At 47.5% G+C, this 15,631-nt stretch overlaps 1 protein-coding gene across 1 annotated transcript in view; it reads left to right on the forward strand.

The window, feature by feature from the left end:
- Window positions 1–12,587: 12,587 nt before the first annotated feature.
- Window positions 12,588–15,631, forward strand: part of RAB27B (RAB27B, member RAS oncogene family) — a 62,832-nt gene continuing 59,788 nt past the window's right edge. The window contains exon 1 of the mRNA XM_015415464.1: window positions 12,588–12,823. The gene's annotated coding sequence lies outside the window, so the exon portion shown is untranslated. The remainder of the gene's footprint in view (window positions 12,824–15,631) is intronic.

Genomic DNA, 15,631 nt, shown 5'->3' on the forward strand with positions numbered 1-15,631 from the left:
GAAGGCACGGGGTGTGGCCTAATATGCTAATGAGTTTCTGTTGTTGGGTGTGGCCTGTTATGCTAATGAGTTCCTGCTGGGCTTCTTCTACAAAAAAGCCCTGAGTACAAGACAGCTGCATGGGTGTTCGCGTGTGATGCTGCTGGGGGTTCTCCTCCCAGAGAAGAGTAGCCGAGGAGTTCTAGGCACAAATTGTCTGCTGGGTCTGCTGGGGGCCTCAGCCAGATCAGAGGAGCTTGGTAATCCCATTGCCAAAGCGATGGGGACCCCATTGCCAGGTGATGGTGCTCCCAGGCCACTTGGACCTGTTTGTTGTGCACCAGCAGAAGGGGGAGAAGAAGATTCCAAGTGCCCGAAAGCACTAGCAGCCAAGGGCTCAAGATAGGGCAGCCAGCTCTAGGTTGGAAAATTCACGGAGATTTGGGATGGAGTCTGGGGAGAGGATGGAACTCAGCAGGTACGTGATGCTCAGTTCAGGTTATTGTAAATAGCCATTGGTCGTTACGAGTTCACAGAACCCTCAACGGAGAAGAATACAGATTTGTATACAAACTATAAATCAGCAGCTACGCGAGGGTGTAGAAGCTGCCCACAAAGCTGCCATTTTCTGCCGGGGGGACCGATCTCTGTAACCTGGTGGTCCATTATAATTCTGGGAGGATTCCAGGCCCCACCTGGAGGTTGGCAACAGTAGCTCAAGAGGTTTCCACTCCCTGGTTCCTGAACTCTTGGGAACTGGAAAAACAAAAGAGATGGGGAGAGTAAACTCATGGTTGCCAACCCCCAGGTGGTGGCTGGAGATCTCCCCGAATTAGAATTGGTCTCCAAGCTACAGAGATCAGTCCCCCCGTAGAAAACGGCAACTTTGGAAGGTGCACTGAGTGCATCACAACCCGGCTGAACTCCCTCTCCTCCCCTCTGCAGGCTTCACCCCCAGATCTCCAGGAATTCCCCAGTCCAGAGCTGGCAACCTTAATTGTAAACTCCTTCCTCTTTGGAATGGAGGCCTAGATAGGACAGGAAGTCCCAGTAGCCTCAGGCATGAGAAAGCGTTACAGGACACTCTGCTTTGGGGTCCATGAGGGCAGTGGGAGGGGCTTCTAGTGTCCTGGCCCCACTGGTGGACCTCCTGATGGCACCTGGTATTTCTGGCCACTGTGTGACACAGAGTGTTGGGCTGGATGGGCCTTTGGTCTGATCCAACATTGGCGTCTCTTATGTTCTTAAAGACAAGAGTGAGCCCCCTCCTAAAAAGTAAATAATAAGGGGGAATCTAAGCTAGGGATGCCAGCCTCCAGGTGGGACCTGGGGATCCCGTGGAACTACAGCTCATCTCCAGACTACAGAGATCAGTTCCCCCCTGGAGAAAAGGAATGCTTTGGAGGGTGGACTCTATGGCAGTGGATCCCACTGAGGTCCCTGTCCTCCCCAAGGGTCCATCCCCAAATCTCCAGGAGTTTCTCAACCTGGATCAGGCAACCCTTCCTCCTCATAGGGTTGCCACCCCCTGATGGGGGCAGGGGTTCCCCCCAATTGTGGGGCCCCCAATGCGCTGCCAGCCAGCCGGCCGGTGGGGGAGCCCCACCCCCCGAACAGCCCTGCCATCCCTGATGTGCCTGGTGCGATGATGTTATCATCACACTGGCACATTGCGTGGGGGATGCTCTAGCATTTGGCTAAAAATTCTATGGTGACCATAGAGGGGTTTTTTTAGCCAACTGCTAGAGTGTCTCCTGTAGAATGTGCCCAGCGTGGTGACATCACTGAAGACCCAGGGAGAAAGCCAGGAGCCCCCCCCCGCCAGCAGACAGGTAAGACCTGGCAACTCTACCCCCCTCCCATCCCCTGCTGGTGGCCAGACAGGTAAGACCTGGGAACCCTACTTTATCTGACAAAGGGAGCTTTGACTCTCAGATTTCACAACCTGAAACTCTTGTTGGTCTCTGAAGTGCTCCTTGACTGGAATCCAGCTGTGGACCAACACGACTTCACCTCTGCAACGGGTCTCCTTATAGTGTTCTTAACAGCGTTTTCTTCTAATGAGCAATGCTGTAGACAACAAGGAACAAAGGCCCTCAAGTAAAAGGCACTCCTCAGATGTAATGAACCAGAGCAGATTATGTCGACAGCTATTCAGCTATTCGTATTTGCAGCCTGGTGAGGCTAAAGCGGGGTGGGATGTGATAATGCAATTAAATCAACTTTGTACAAAGCCGCGAGACCGCTCCCAGCTATAAAGTGACCTTCGGCAGTTCTTCCCAGTCGCTGGTGAAAACTCTGCCCGAGAGGGCTGGAGGAAGGGAGGGACCTGCCAATTAATGGGCACTTAGTCACTCCGCTTCTGAGTCTGCAACCAGCCAAAGGCCCAGGCATAGGGTTGCTAATTCTGGATATTCAGGGGTGGAGTGTGGCGAAGGCAGGGTTTGGGGAGGGGAGGGACCTCAGTGCCGTACACGGGTCTTCTCTGTTGTGGCCCCCCCTTCTCGTGGAATGGCCTGCCTGAGGATGTCAGAAAGGCTCTCCCGTCTCTTGGCTTTCCACCAACTGTGCAAAACTGAATTATTCAAGAGAAGAAGAAAAGAGATTGGCTTTATACCCCGCCCTTCACTGGGAGTCTCAGAGCGGTTTAACTCCTTTCCCTTCCCCTCCCCGCAACAGACACCCGGTGAGGTAGGTGGGGCTGAGAGAGCTCTGAGAGAACTGCCCTTTCAAGGACAGCTCTTGTCAGAACTACGGCTTGCTCAAGGTCATCCAGCAGCTGCAAGTGGAGGAGCGGGGAATCAAACCCGGTTCTCCCAGATTAGAGTCCACACACTTAACCACTATACCAAACTGGCTTTTCTAAGCAGGCAATAGAGTTGCACTGTATTAAAAGATTCACAAAGTTACTTGGAAAAAATTGTTAGGGACTGTGGTCTGTTCTGCTGTGTATAGCTTGCTGAAACCAGGATCCTACTATGGAATTTTGCATCATTTAATGTGTCACCTTAATACTCATGCTTTGCTTTAGTTGTTTTTCGATGTCTTGTGGGTTCTACAACCCTAATCCTATTGTATTGTTTCTACTGAATGTCCCATTTGTCGAATGCATTGACTTATTCTGTGTAATCTGCTTTGAGTCCAAGTGAGAAAGGTGGACTATAAAAAAATGTGAATTAAAAATTTAAACAGTGTAATTCCATGTGGTTCACCCTCCAGTGCAGCCCTTTCCCCCCCAGGAGAACTTATCTCTGTCATCTGGAGATCAGTTCCAATTCCAGAAGAACTCCAGACCCCACCTGAAGATTGGCACCCCTGTCTGGCAAAAGCTATGCAACTATGGCTAGACTACCTCTACCAGCATGGGGTGGGACGTTGGAAGACTTACAGGCTTGCAGACAATTGTGATGTTATTCTAGAGGGCACTACAGTCATCAATGTACAGCATAAACAAAATTTAGACGTTCTTGTCCCAAGGAACATTCCGTCTAAAGTCTGACTGGGCTGGGAGCCAAGAAAGAAGGAAAAAATGGGAGAGGAAAATGTGAATTAAAAATTTAAACAGTGTAATTCCATGTGGTTCACCCTCCAGTGCAGCCCTTTCCCCCCAGGAGAACTTATCTCTGTCATCTGGAGATCAGTTCCAATTCCAGAAGAACTCCAGACCCCACCTGAAGATTGGCACCCCTGTCTGGCAAAAGCTATGCAACTATGGCTAGAATACCTCTACCAGCATGGGGTGGGAGGCTGGAAGACTTACAGGCTTGCGGACAATTGTGATGTTATTCTAGAAGGCAGTCATCAATGTACAGCATAAACAAAATTTAGACGTTCTTGTCCCAAGGAACATTCCGTCTAAAGTCTGACTGGGCTGGGAGCCAAGAAAGAAGGAAAAAATGGGAGAGGTAGGTGTACGAAGGGACAAACGGGAGCAAACGTAGTCATACCTATTTAGATGTCATTGCAGTTGATGATGAAGATGGGGGTGGCGTACAAGCAAAGTTACTGCAAGTGTCTACTGCATAAGAATTAATTAAGTTGATCCATGATAACTAGAACCATAGAATCTTAGAGTTGGAAGGGACTTCCAGGATCATGTAGTCCAACCCCCTTGCACAATGAAGAGAATACAATTCCTCCCCCTCCACACTCCCAGTTCCACGGTGTTCCAAGCCCGGAATATATTAAACAGACTTAATGTGCATTTTCTGCATCTTTGTGGCCTGGTGTTGCTTTGTATTTATCTGCCTCTGGACTCTTCTTCTTACTTGTACTTTCTGGTTAGAGCAGGGGTCCCCAACGTGGTGCCCCTGGGCACCATGATAGCGTACAAGCAAAGTTACTGCAAGTGACTACTGCATAAGAATTAATTAAGTTGACCCATGATAACCAGATAATGAAACTGAAGCTCAAATACTTTGACCACCAAATGAGAAGGGAGCACTCACTGGAGAAGACCCTGATGCTGGGAAAGATTGAAGGTCAAAGAAGACGGGGACGGCAAAGGATGAGATGGTTAGACAGTGTCATAGATGCAACGAACATGAAGTTGAGCCAACTTCAGAGGACGGCGGAAGACCGGAAGGCCTGGCGGGAGCTGGTCCATGGGGTCGCAAAGAGTCGGACTCGACTGTGCGACTGAACAACAACATGATAACTAGAACCATAGAATCTTAGAGTTGGAAGGGACTTCCAGGGTCATGTAGTCCAACCCCCTTGCACAATGCAGGAAATACAACTCCTCCCCCTCCACACTCCCAGTTCCACGCTGTTCCAAGCACAGAAGATAATATATTAAACAGGCTTAATGTGCATTTTCTGCATCTTTGTGGCCTGGTGTTGCTTTGTATTTATCTGCCTCTGGACTCTTCTTCTTACTTGTACTTTCTGGTTAGAGCAGGGGTCCCCAACGTGGTGCCCCTGGGCACCATGAAACCCACCAACACTTTTCCTGGCACCCAGCAAGAGCGGTGGCGCAGGGGATAGTTCCCCTGCTTAACTATAACATCTGAACTGCCAAGCTTTGTCAGTTCTAGCCCCGTGCTGGTGTGAGCAACCAAGCCTTGTCCTAGCTCATCGTCTACCCAGCGATTCAAAAGCTTCGGCAAGTAGATAAATTGGGGACCACCCGTAAGGGGGTGGGCACACCACTCCCTTTGGGAAGGTGTTAGCTGCCGAGTGTGACTTCTGTGGCACGGCAAGATCAAAAGATGAAAGAGCTGTTTCAGCATCCCTGCAGTGGAGCGAGTTGGCCAGGCGGTGGCAGTGTGGCAGCGCGACATCAAGAAGCCCTGACATCATCAGCCAGCCGACAAGAATACATGCCGTCGGAACACGACTGATCCAACCCGCAGATGAATCCTCCGGCCAGCTACAATATGTGTGTAATTAAAAAGACTGTACGTTGTCTTCCCTATCCCCCATGAATGTTTTAGTCCAAATGTCATGAGTAACTGTAAATCGCTCTGAGCCCACAGGTGTGTGGGTATTTAGAAAGTGGGCAGGGCCAGATAAAGCCTTCGCTCAGCAGGGCTTCTTATTGGCCACTGGAGATCCAATTGGCTGTGAAGATTTTAAAGCACGGCCTTGGCAGCGGCAGCAGTTGCCACCACAGCCCAAAGCTCAACACTTTGTGGCTGAAGGTCAGCTGTGTGTATGCAAGAGAATATTTTAGAGCCATATGGTCATTCCAGAAGGTGTCCTGGTTGAGCAGAGCTTTTGCCTGAAATCTTTAAGAATTACTATTAGAGTTATGAATAGCCTTTCTGGTTGGCTCCACCTCCTACGGTACTATTTTATGGTTGCGCCCACCACACTGTGTCAGAATTTCGGCGATGCCCACAAGCTCAAAAGGGCTGGAGAACCACTCTGCGATCCAGATGAGTTTGGTTGCTTGATAGTACAGCTTGATATTGGGAACTGCCAGTCCTCCTCTTTTTTTAATCGTCCTGCAACATTTTGAATTTCACTCTTGTGTTTTTTTAACCATTCCAAATAAATGCTTTTATTTGTTTCTCCCAGTCCATCACACTTTTCTCTTGTATGCAAATTAGTAACGTCTGGAATAGAAAATTCAATTTTGGCAATACGTTCATTTTTATTGTGGAGATTCTTCCCAACCATGATAATTTTAGTTTAGACCATCTTGCCAAGTCTCCTTGTCTCTTTGTCCATGTAGTTTTGTAATTATCTTTAAACAGTGTGTCATTTTGTCCAGACAGATATATTCCCAAATATTTAACTGCTTCTAATATTATTTCATATCCTGTAATTTTCATAATGGTATCCTCTTCCTGTCACATTAGACAGGATTTTGTAATTATTTTTGTAGGTATTCCCAAATATTTAACTGTTTTTAATATTATTTCATATCCTGTAATTTTCTTAATGATATTTTCTTCCTGTCACGTTAGACAGGATTTTGTAATTATTTTTGTAGAGAGTTTGTAATTATTTTTTTGGGTTTTCCCCTATTAATTCTGTATCCTGAGAAAGACTCAACTTTTCAATATGTTCTATTTCATGTGGCAATGAAATATGGAGGTCCTTAACTGATAGAACAACATAATCTGCGTAGCTTCTAAGTTTAAATTCTTCTCCATAAACTCTCAATCCTTCAGTATTGGATCTCGTCGTACCTTGGAGACCAGCACCTCCACTGCAAGAATAAATAGAAGTGGAGATAATGGGCATCCTTGACATGTTCTATTTCAAATCTATTTATTATAATGCCGTTTTGAGTAAATGCCTTGTATCCAGTTTGTGAATCTGAAACCACAATTCAAATGTTGTAGCATTTTTTGAAGAAAGAGCCATGACAAATTGTCAAAAGCTTTCTCAGTATCCAGAAACATAAACACCACTTTGGTCCCCCTATTTTTGACCAGTTCTGTTGCATTAATTTCATAACGTGTGTCTCCAGCATAGCCATTTTGGGTGACCGCAGGGATTCCCATGTTCCTTCTCCAGCGGTATTTATTTATTTATCAAAGAATTACACACAGGAATAGGGTTGCCAGGTCTTACCTTCGTTCTGGCGGGGGAGTCCCAGCCCCTCTCCAGGACATCCTCGGCTCGTGCGCTTTGTGTACACGCTGCAGTGACATCACCCAGAAATGATGTCATCGCGTCGGGCACATTGGGGGCGGGGCCAATATCATTCAAGGGGAAAACATAGTTTTCCCTCAAATGATAGAGTGCCCTCCCAATGTGCCCAGCACTTTGGGGGTGGGGTTCCCCCTGGCGGCTGGATCTGGGTCAGCGGGTAAGGGGCCTGTCGAGCAGGCAACACCCCCCCGGGGGACCTGGCAACCCTACACAGGACGCGTATAATAATATAAAATACATAACCATCTCCAGCAGTGGGAAAGCTGGATCCAACCCTAGGACCAGGGAGGCCCACATTCAAACCTCAGTCATGGAACTCAGTTGGTAGTTAGCCTTGTACCGGTCACATGAACACATGAAGCTGCCTGATACTGAATCAGGCCATTGGTCCATGTATAGGGATTTGCCCACCCAGGGCAGTCCAGGAATGGGAGGGAATCCTGTAAGCCACGAGACAGTCTGTATCATCTCTGGTCTTCACAACAATTTGCCACCAGAACCTTTTTACTAGTCCCTGCCTTTCCTATGGGAGAGATTCCAACCCTTAGTTAGCATCTGGGATTTAACACAATAGCAACTCTATCCAGAGTTGCACACTCTTACCAAGGTAGCATATGTGGTCAGGGTTAGGCATCAGGCTTAGACTTGGAATTCAGTTACAACATCAAAACCAATTTAGCAATAAGGATCTTTATTCAGTACAGAGCTTAGCATAGACTGCCAGAGATTACAAAAATAACAAAGGTTAGGGCTGTTTGCCTTAACTAAACATTAATTATTCATAGTTACCACGTCAGGAGTATTCATCAGTCCAAGATAGTCCCAGTACCAAGGGATTTTGAAGGGAAATCCCATTTTTCAACAGCCATGTGCTCCAAGTCACAAAGCAACTCTTTGTCTTCCAAGAGACAGCATTTCCAGGCGTCATAAAACAGACAACGACAAGAGGAGGAAGGGAGAGCTAAGAAACTCACTCCCAGAGGGATCAATCAATTATAGCCCAATTCCAGTCACAAATTAGCTGTGGCCATCAGTCAATTGCGAGTGGGCATGGGTGTGCCCAATTGTTGGTTGCCATAGCTGCAACACAGGAATGGCTAGAAGTTTGGAGCCCCTCCTGCAGTCAGGTGACCCAAACTCCACAGCTTCTTCATTGCCTACGTGACAACACTCATGCGAGGCCTAGTGTGGAGCCTTACAGTCTAGCTTCTAGCATGGAAGTGTGAAGAAGGTGGTTTATAAAGTTGTTCAGGCCATCTGGCCCACCATTTGGCTTGCAACAGGAAATAAGGCACAGCATGTTATCAGAAAGACATCACAGGAGAAGGCAGGAGACTTTTAGAAATCAATATTTCTATAGTCCATCAAGCTCCATATTGACTACTCAGGCTGGCAGCAGCTCTCCAGGATCTCAGGTGGAGGTCTTTTACCATCACCTGCTGCCTGCTCCTTTTAAGTGGAGATGCTGGGGATTGAACCCATGAGCTTCTGCTTGCTAAGAAAAGGCTCTTCCACTGAGCTGGAGCCCCCCTTCTCATCACTCTCCCTCAGCCTAACCTGTCTCACGGTGTTGTTCTGAGGACAAAATGGAGGAGGCAAGAACCATGGGCTCAGGCTCCTTGAAGGAAGGGTGGGATAAAAGGGTGATGAGCACATTTGTTGACATGTCGGCTTCTTGACTTACTTAATTAAAACATTTATATCCCTCCTGATCTCCTGAGACTCATGAGCCTGTTAGTACTGTCGGTTTCGTTCGTCTACACCGGAGGGCGTGTTCTCCTTGCTACATAAAGAAGACCCCTGCATTTTCTAGAGAAACTGCCACCCAAGTGGCAGACCGAGTATTAACCTGACTGATGGATCCAAGCCTAGATCTTAAGCGAGCTTTGGCCACAACCCGGGAACAGTCTAGACAATCAGGATAACATGACTGACGGTCAAATGAGCTCTCGGGTCAGAGCAGTGTGTGGAAAGCCATTCAGTTTTAAAGCACACACAAAAAAAGTATAGAATGAGACTTCAATAGAACATTATATGCATTTTACACTGGCTGTCAGCTGACTGTCCCGTGACAGCCCATTATGTAAGAGGTTATAAAAGCTATTTTCCCCCAACTTCCTGATGCGTCTGAACTTGCAACGGATCAGAAATCAGGGATGGAGCAGGAGCTCCTACAAGGTAACAGGATAGTGTGTTACTTTCTAGCATAGCCATTTCTTCAGCTATTGTGTAGGGCTGAGAGCATACATATTTGCCAAATTGTTTAACAATAGTTTAGTATTTCATAGTGAGGCATAAGCAAAGCGACAGGTTGATAGAGTGTTCCACTTGGACCCTGGTTACTTCATTATACCAGTGGTGTTCATCAGCTATGAAGGATCCAAAATCTGCATTTGATTATCTTCAAACATGTATTTCTTATTAATTACGTTTACAGTGACCCCCCCAAATGCCATTAAATTTTGTTTCCTAGAAGGAACACACTGAGGGTGTGCTCTTCTTGCCATATAAAGATGACGCCTGAATTTTCTAGAGAAAATTCTAGAGAAAATGAGGAACGTGAGAAAAACTCCCAAAAGCAGATTACGAAAGGTAGGTTGTGGCAAAGAATCGCAACTATTCCTTTCCTCTTGCTCAGAAAGATAACACTTCTCAACCTATTCCTCATCGTTAAGGTACTTTAGCCATAACTACCTAACTATAGTTCTTGTTAATTTGAATCCATAATTTGAATCCTTTTTTGAACATCCTTGTACCTTGAGTCCTTGTTTGAACATCCTTGTACCTAGAGCTTCCTTTTAGCCAGGTATGAGTTAGTAATTACTTCAATACTGTTAAGTCGCTCACTAAACAAAGTAGTCGGAGGGTGATTCAGCAAAGGTTCACCTTTATTCAACAACTAGAGCACAACTCCAACACGGATCAACATTGTAGCTGTTCTGCTTTTAAACTCTCCTGGCTAATGTCGCCACGCCTACTATACAAATACCAACCAATTAGGTTGTCTACATAAGGACCAATCACGGGTTTTTTTTTTTTAAAGTTTCATTTTAAAAAAATAAATAAATTCCATGTTTAATGTGCAACGAGGGGAGGTTTGTTGTTACCCTTCCCTTATGGGTTCCACATCCCAGAACCAAAAGGTAGCTTTGAAACAAACACACAAACAAACAAAACCTGAATGCTGGGGAGTGAATTCTAAGAGCAATCCTGGCTTCCACAATTAATTCTTCAGTAATCATAGTAGAATGCTTCATTTCCATACTGGGCTAAGCCTCTGGAGAGCTGATCAGCGTGGCTTAATCATATTATAAGGCAGAACAAAGTTTCTGTCCAGGGGCACCTTTAAGACCAAGAAAGTTTTATTCGAGGTATAAGCTTCTGTGTGCACGCACATTTCTTCAGATCATATTATAAGGCCGTGTGTGGATTTGACCTGAGCAAGGCCGTTAATGATAGGATGTTTCGGAGGTCACTAACTGATGCGTCAGAAGCAACTCGATGGTGCTTAAAAACACACACGTGCATTTATAGTTCAGGGTTCAGTGCTGGCCTCTGTGACAAGCTTCTTCACTTCATGTGGGGTTAGGTTGTTTCTGCCATCAGCCCATGTGCTTTTGTGTAGTAGCCACCGATGTGTGAGGAAGGTCTGGGGTATTTGACCTCCAATAGCCTCCCTTGTGTGGACCAAGCATTGTTGGCAATTCCATCATGTAGGCAAGTAAGGTCAGCAACTGCCCAAACAGGGGCCAAATCTGACCTTACGTCTGCCACAAAGTTCCCCAACCCATTTTCCAGACAGACACGAAGCTGGGGAACTCACATTCCTAAGTGCTCCAGGGCCCAATTCAGCTCAGGAGCATGGCATAGAGGAAGAGGGGCTTTATCCTTCCAGCCCGTGCTGTTTTCCTGAGCCCAAAGGGCCACAAGATAAAAAAGGCCGAAGCTCCTCCTCCGTCTGTAAAACAGGTTGGGGAATCCTGACTCACCGTGGAGCAGACATGATGTCTAGTTTGGCCTTTGGTTATGGCCCGTGTGTCGTGGAACGGCTGGCCAGAAATGCTCAGAAAGGCTTCTACTTATTTGGCTTTCTGGAAATCTTGTACGGTGGAAATGTTTCCCAGTGCTGCTTCTTGAAGGTTTGTGGCGCCTGTAGTTAATTTAGTGCTCGGCATAGAAAGAGCTGATCCGTTGGCCATTACGTTTCATTGTGCTGAAATGAATTCAGTGGAAGCTTATTAGAATTGTTATAGTTTTTAATGGGTGCACTCTGTCTTGAATCCCTGAACTGGGAGAAAAAAATGGAATAGAAAGACTATACTATTTTTTAAAAAAAACAACGTTCAAAGAATAATAATTATGGGTAATAAAAATGTCCTTTTCTTTATCTGACATATTTGTGAAATGTTCTTTGCCTGTTTCGGGCAGGGAATGACTGCACATGCGTGCAGTATAGATATCTTCTTGTGGTTCTTGGCATTTGATAAGCTTTGCAACTTGTTTTTTAAAAGAGGCTAGCCACCCTCAAATCTTCCAGTGCCTCTCTTAGGGTTGCCAGATCCAGGGGAGCTGTAATTCGGGGGAATCCCCAGTCCCCACCTGGAGGCTGGCATCCCTAGGAGGCCCTAGCCTTAAATTAATTGCCCCGTGTGGTTTTTCATTAAAAAAACCCCAGAACTCCTTAAATGGAACAAAAAATCATATTTTGCGCTTTAGGCGCTCCTCAAAATAACCACACAGGACACACAGTTAATTCCTAATTGCCTAATTGTTTCATTTAAGGAGTTCTGGTTTTTTTAAATGAAAAATCAGACGGGGCAATTAATTTAAGGCCAGGGCCTCCTAGGGATGCCAGCCTCCAGGTGGGGACTGGGGATTCCCCCAAATTACAGCTCATCTCCAGGCCAGTGTTCCCTCTAAGCTGAGTTAGTGTGAGCTAGCTCACAGTTTTTCAGCCTCCAGCTCACACATTTTTGCCTCTCAGCTCGGGAACGATGGCTCCGGAGCAAACTAATGTAAGCAGTACCCAAATCACTCGCTCACAACTTTGATGCCAGTAGCTCACAAAGTAGAATTTTTGCTCAAAAGATTCCGCATCTTAGAAGGGAGCATTGCTCCAGGCTACAGAGATCAGTCCCCCTGGAGAAAATGGATGCTCTGGAGGGTGGACTGAGCTCTACTTTGCTTTAGGCGCTCCTCAAAATAACCCCACAGGACACACAGTTAATTCCTTCAGTGCGATCTCATGATCTCTTGGATGATCTCTAACAACAAGAAAGGGAAAAGGAAGGCGCAAGTTCCAGGGCAGCCACCTCGGGAGCAAGAGAGCAGCGTTCTCACGGGCAAAAGAGCGGGCGGCCAAGGCCCCAATGTGCGGGCCTCCACATCCGTCTGGACACACACACACACCCGGGTCAGGGCACGCCTTTTCCTTCGCAGCAACCTTTGCGGGGAGCAGCTCAGCGCGGAGGGGTGGGGCCGGGCGGAAGGCCAGGCAGGCAGGCAGGCAGGCAGGCGGACTTCCCTGCCGCTCGGCTGTTCGGGCAGCAGAGGCCGAGCAAGCTCACCTTCCCGGACTACCCCCCGCCTCCCCCTGCCCAGTCTCCGATGCCTCCGAGGCTCGCCGGCTTCCTCTGCGCCCGACCGACTCTCGATTGCTGGGGGAGTTCTTGAGAAAGGCGTCGGATTCCGCAACCGGGCGCCGAAATTCGCAGGAAGGAGAGACTGCAACACACCGGTAAGTTTCCCAAGAGGGGAGCGAGAAAGGAGAAGCGGCGGCTTCTTCCGCGGGACGCATTTCGCGCAGGCAGCCCCGTTCCTGGAGACTTCTGCATTCGCTCGCCGGAGGAAAGCCGCCGGGACGGTCTCTGGAGGGAGTGAGGCCTGCTGCGAAAGCGGCGCTGCCGGTGTTTCCTTCGGGGGACTCGGGCGTTCCTTGCGCGCCACCTGGCCGGCTGCACCTCGCGTGCTTTTCCGAGGGAGGCGTCTTTTTGCACCGCAGCTGGCAAAAAAAGTTTGGCTGCTTCTCGCCGTCCGCCCGATTAACAGCTGGAAACCTCCGGAGGTCGGTTCGCCCCGTCTTTTTTGCTAAATTGCACGTGGAGCTTCTCGGGGGTGGGTGGGGGTGGCACATTGGGAAATCTTTGCACAGTTCTCGGTCGTCGGGGGATGGGATGGGATGGGGTGGGGGAGGCACATTGGGAGATCTTTGCACATTTCTCGGTCGGCGCTTCCCAGCTCCTCGCTGGCTTGTCTTTTGAAAGCAAGTCTCCTTGCACAGATGACAACCATCTTGGCGACAGTGTTTTTGGAATGTGACTCTGACTTCTAAAGATACCGATCTCTGCTGATGTGTACAGGAAGTGCTGTGGATTTCTGTCTTTTCTTTTTTGCAAAGCTGCTACCTGAAATTGTGTTAGGAAAGAAAGGGAGGGGAAGGCGGCAGTCAGAGATTATTTGGAGCTACATAGCAACATGCTGTAATTTTTACCAGCATTTCTGGTAGGCGGGAATGGGGAAAAAAAGAATAATTTATACACCAGAGTCCAGGTTTATTTGAAGAAGTGTGCTTGCACACGGAAGCTTATACCCAGAATTAAACTTTGTTTGTCTTAAAGGTGCCACTGGACTCCAAGTTTGTTCCATGTTTAATATAACCTCTCTGGATTTCACTCGGTACCACTGGACTCAAACTTAGTTCTCCCATCTGTTTGCTAACTCTTGTATTTATATGCTATTTGCTGCCATTCACAGCTCTCACCAACTGCTTTAATCCAGTCTCAGCTATACTTATTGCCCAATTACTTACGCACTTTAACTCTAACTAGCCCTTCCTGACAACTAACCTCCCCCCACCTATACATTAGGCTTGAGGAAATCTGTTTATTTGAAGAACTGTGCATGCTCATAAAATCTTACACCCAGAATTAAACTTTGCTGGTCTTAAAGGTGCCACTGGACTCAAACACAGCTGCTTACCTGAATCTCTCTTGATTTCAGTTGAACTTAAGAGAAATCAATAGAAGTTACTTCCCAAAAACATCTTTAGGAGCAAGGGACTGAATTTGCCGGAGTTTGAGAGTGCTTTGTAAATATATGGAATGGGAAGGAGAGAGTGATATCCCCTATATGGATAACTAAGCAGAATTCAGCTAATAAAGACTTTTAACATAATTCCGCTATTAAAGATTTTGTGTCACTTGGTGACCTAAAGCGAGTTACACCCTTCTGAACCCACTGGAGTTAATTGCGCTGTCCGAGACTTTATACTTTCTGCTCATATTACAATTAAGGAAACCTGGCTGTTCCCTTATCTGTAGACAGCGTCATCACTAACAGAACTGGGAGATAGTTTCAGAGCGTAGCCATGTTGGTCTGCAGTATAGCAGCTAGAATCGAGTCTGTTGACAACTTAGAGACCAACAAGAATGTGTGTGTGTGTGTGTGTGGGTATGAACTTTCATGCGTCAAAGCTCTGATGGAGGGAGCTTGGGCTCATACGACCCAAGATCTTGTTGGTCTCTAAGGTTCTGTTGGACTCGATTCTGTCTGTACCGCTTGGAGTCTGTGGGTACCATACGGTGTCGGTAAAGGTAAAGGTTCCCTTGCCCGAAAGCCAGTCGAATCCGACTCTAGGGTTGCGGTGCTCATCTCCGTTTCAAAGCCGAAGAGCCAGCGCTGTCCGAAGACGTTTCCGTGGTCATGTGGCCGGCATGACTAAACACCAAGGCGCACGGAACGCTGTTACCTTCCCACCGAAGTGGTCCCTATTTATCTACTTGCAATTTCTTGCTTTCGAACTGCTAGGTTGGCAGGAGCTGGAACTAGAGACGGGAGCTCACTCCGTCATGCGGCGCACTCGGGTCTCGAACTGCTGAATTACCGATTTTCCACAGCCTGCAGTGTAGCCTGCATAATTCTGCTGTACACCAATGGGGTTATACAGGCCAGATCCCTTTGCTGGTTTCTTAATTTCTCTATTTGTAGGCAAGAGGAGAGCGATGAGGGTGGTCGGGGGCCTGGAGACCAAGCCCTGTGAGGAAAGGCTGAGGGACTTGGGAATGTTCAGTCTGGAGAAGAGGAGGTGGAGGGGGGACAAGATTGCTCTCTTGAAGTATCCGAAGGGCTGTTCCTTAGAGGAGGGCAGGGGGCTGTTCCTTTTGGCAGCAGAGGACAGAGAACTCGTAAGAATTGGTTTAAGTAAAGAGCGGGAAGGTGCCGGCTGGATATTAGGGAAAACCTTTTTTTTTTACAGTAAGAGTTGTGCAACAGTGGAGTCAGCTGCCTAGGGAGGTGGTGAGCTCCGTCTCACTGGCAGTCTTTAAGCAGCGGCTGGACAAACACTTGTCAGGGAAGCTCTGGGATGATCTTGCCTTGAGCAGAGGGATGGCCTAGATGGCCTGCATGGCCCCTGCCCACTCTGTGATTCAGTGATTCTATGAAAACTGCTTATGCAGCATTGAGTGCCAGAAATGCTTCACAGCCTGTCGGGGTAGGAAGGCAGGCTTGCCAGCTCTGGGTTGGGAAGTTCCTGGAGATTTTGGGG

The sequence above is a fragment of the Gekko japonicus genome, unplaced genomic scaffold (assembly GCF_001447785.1).
Source record: "Gekko japonicus isolate JY-2015 unplaced genomic scaffold, Gekko_japonicus_V1.1 scaffold1391, whole genome shotgun sequence".
NCBI lineage: Eukaryota > Metazoa > Chordata > Lepidosauria > Squamata > Gekkonidae > Gekko > Gekko japonicus.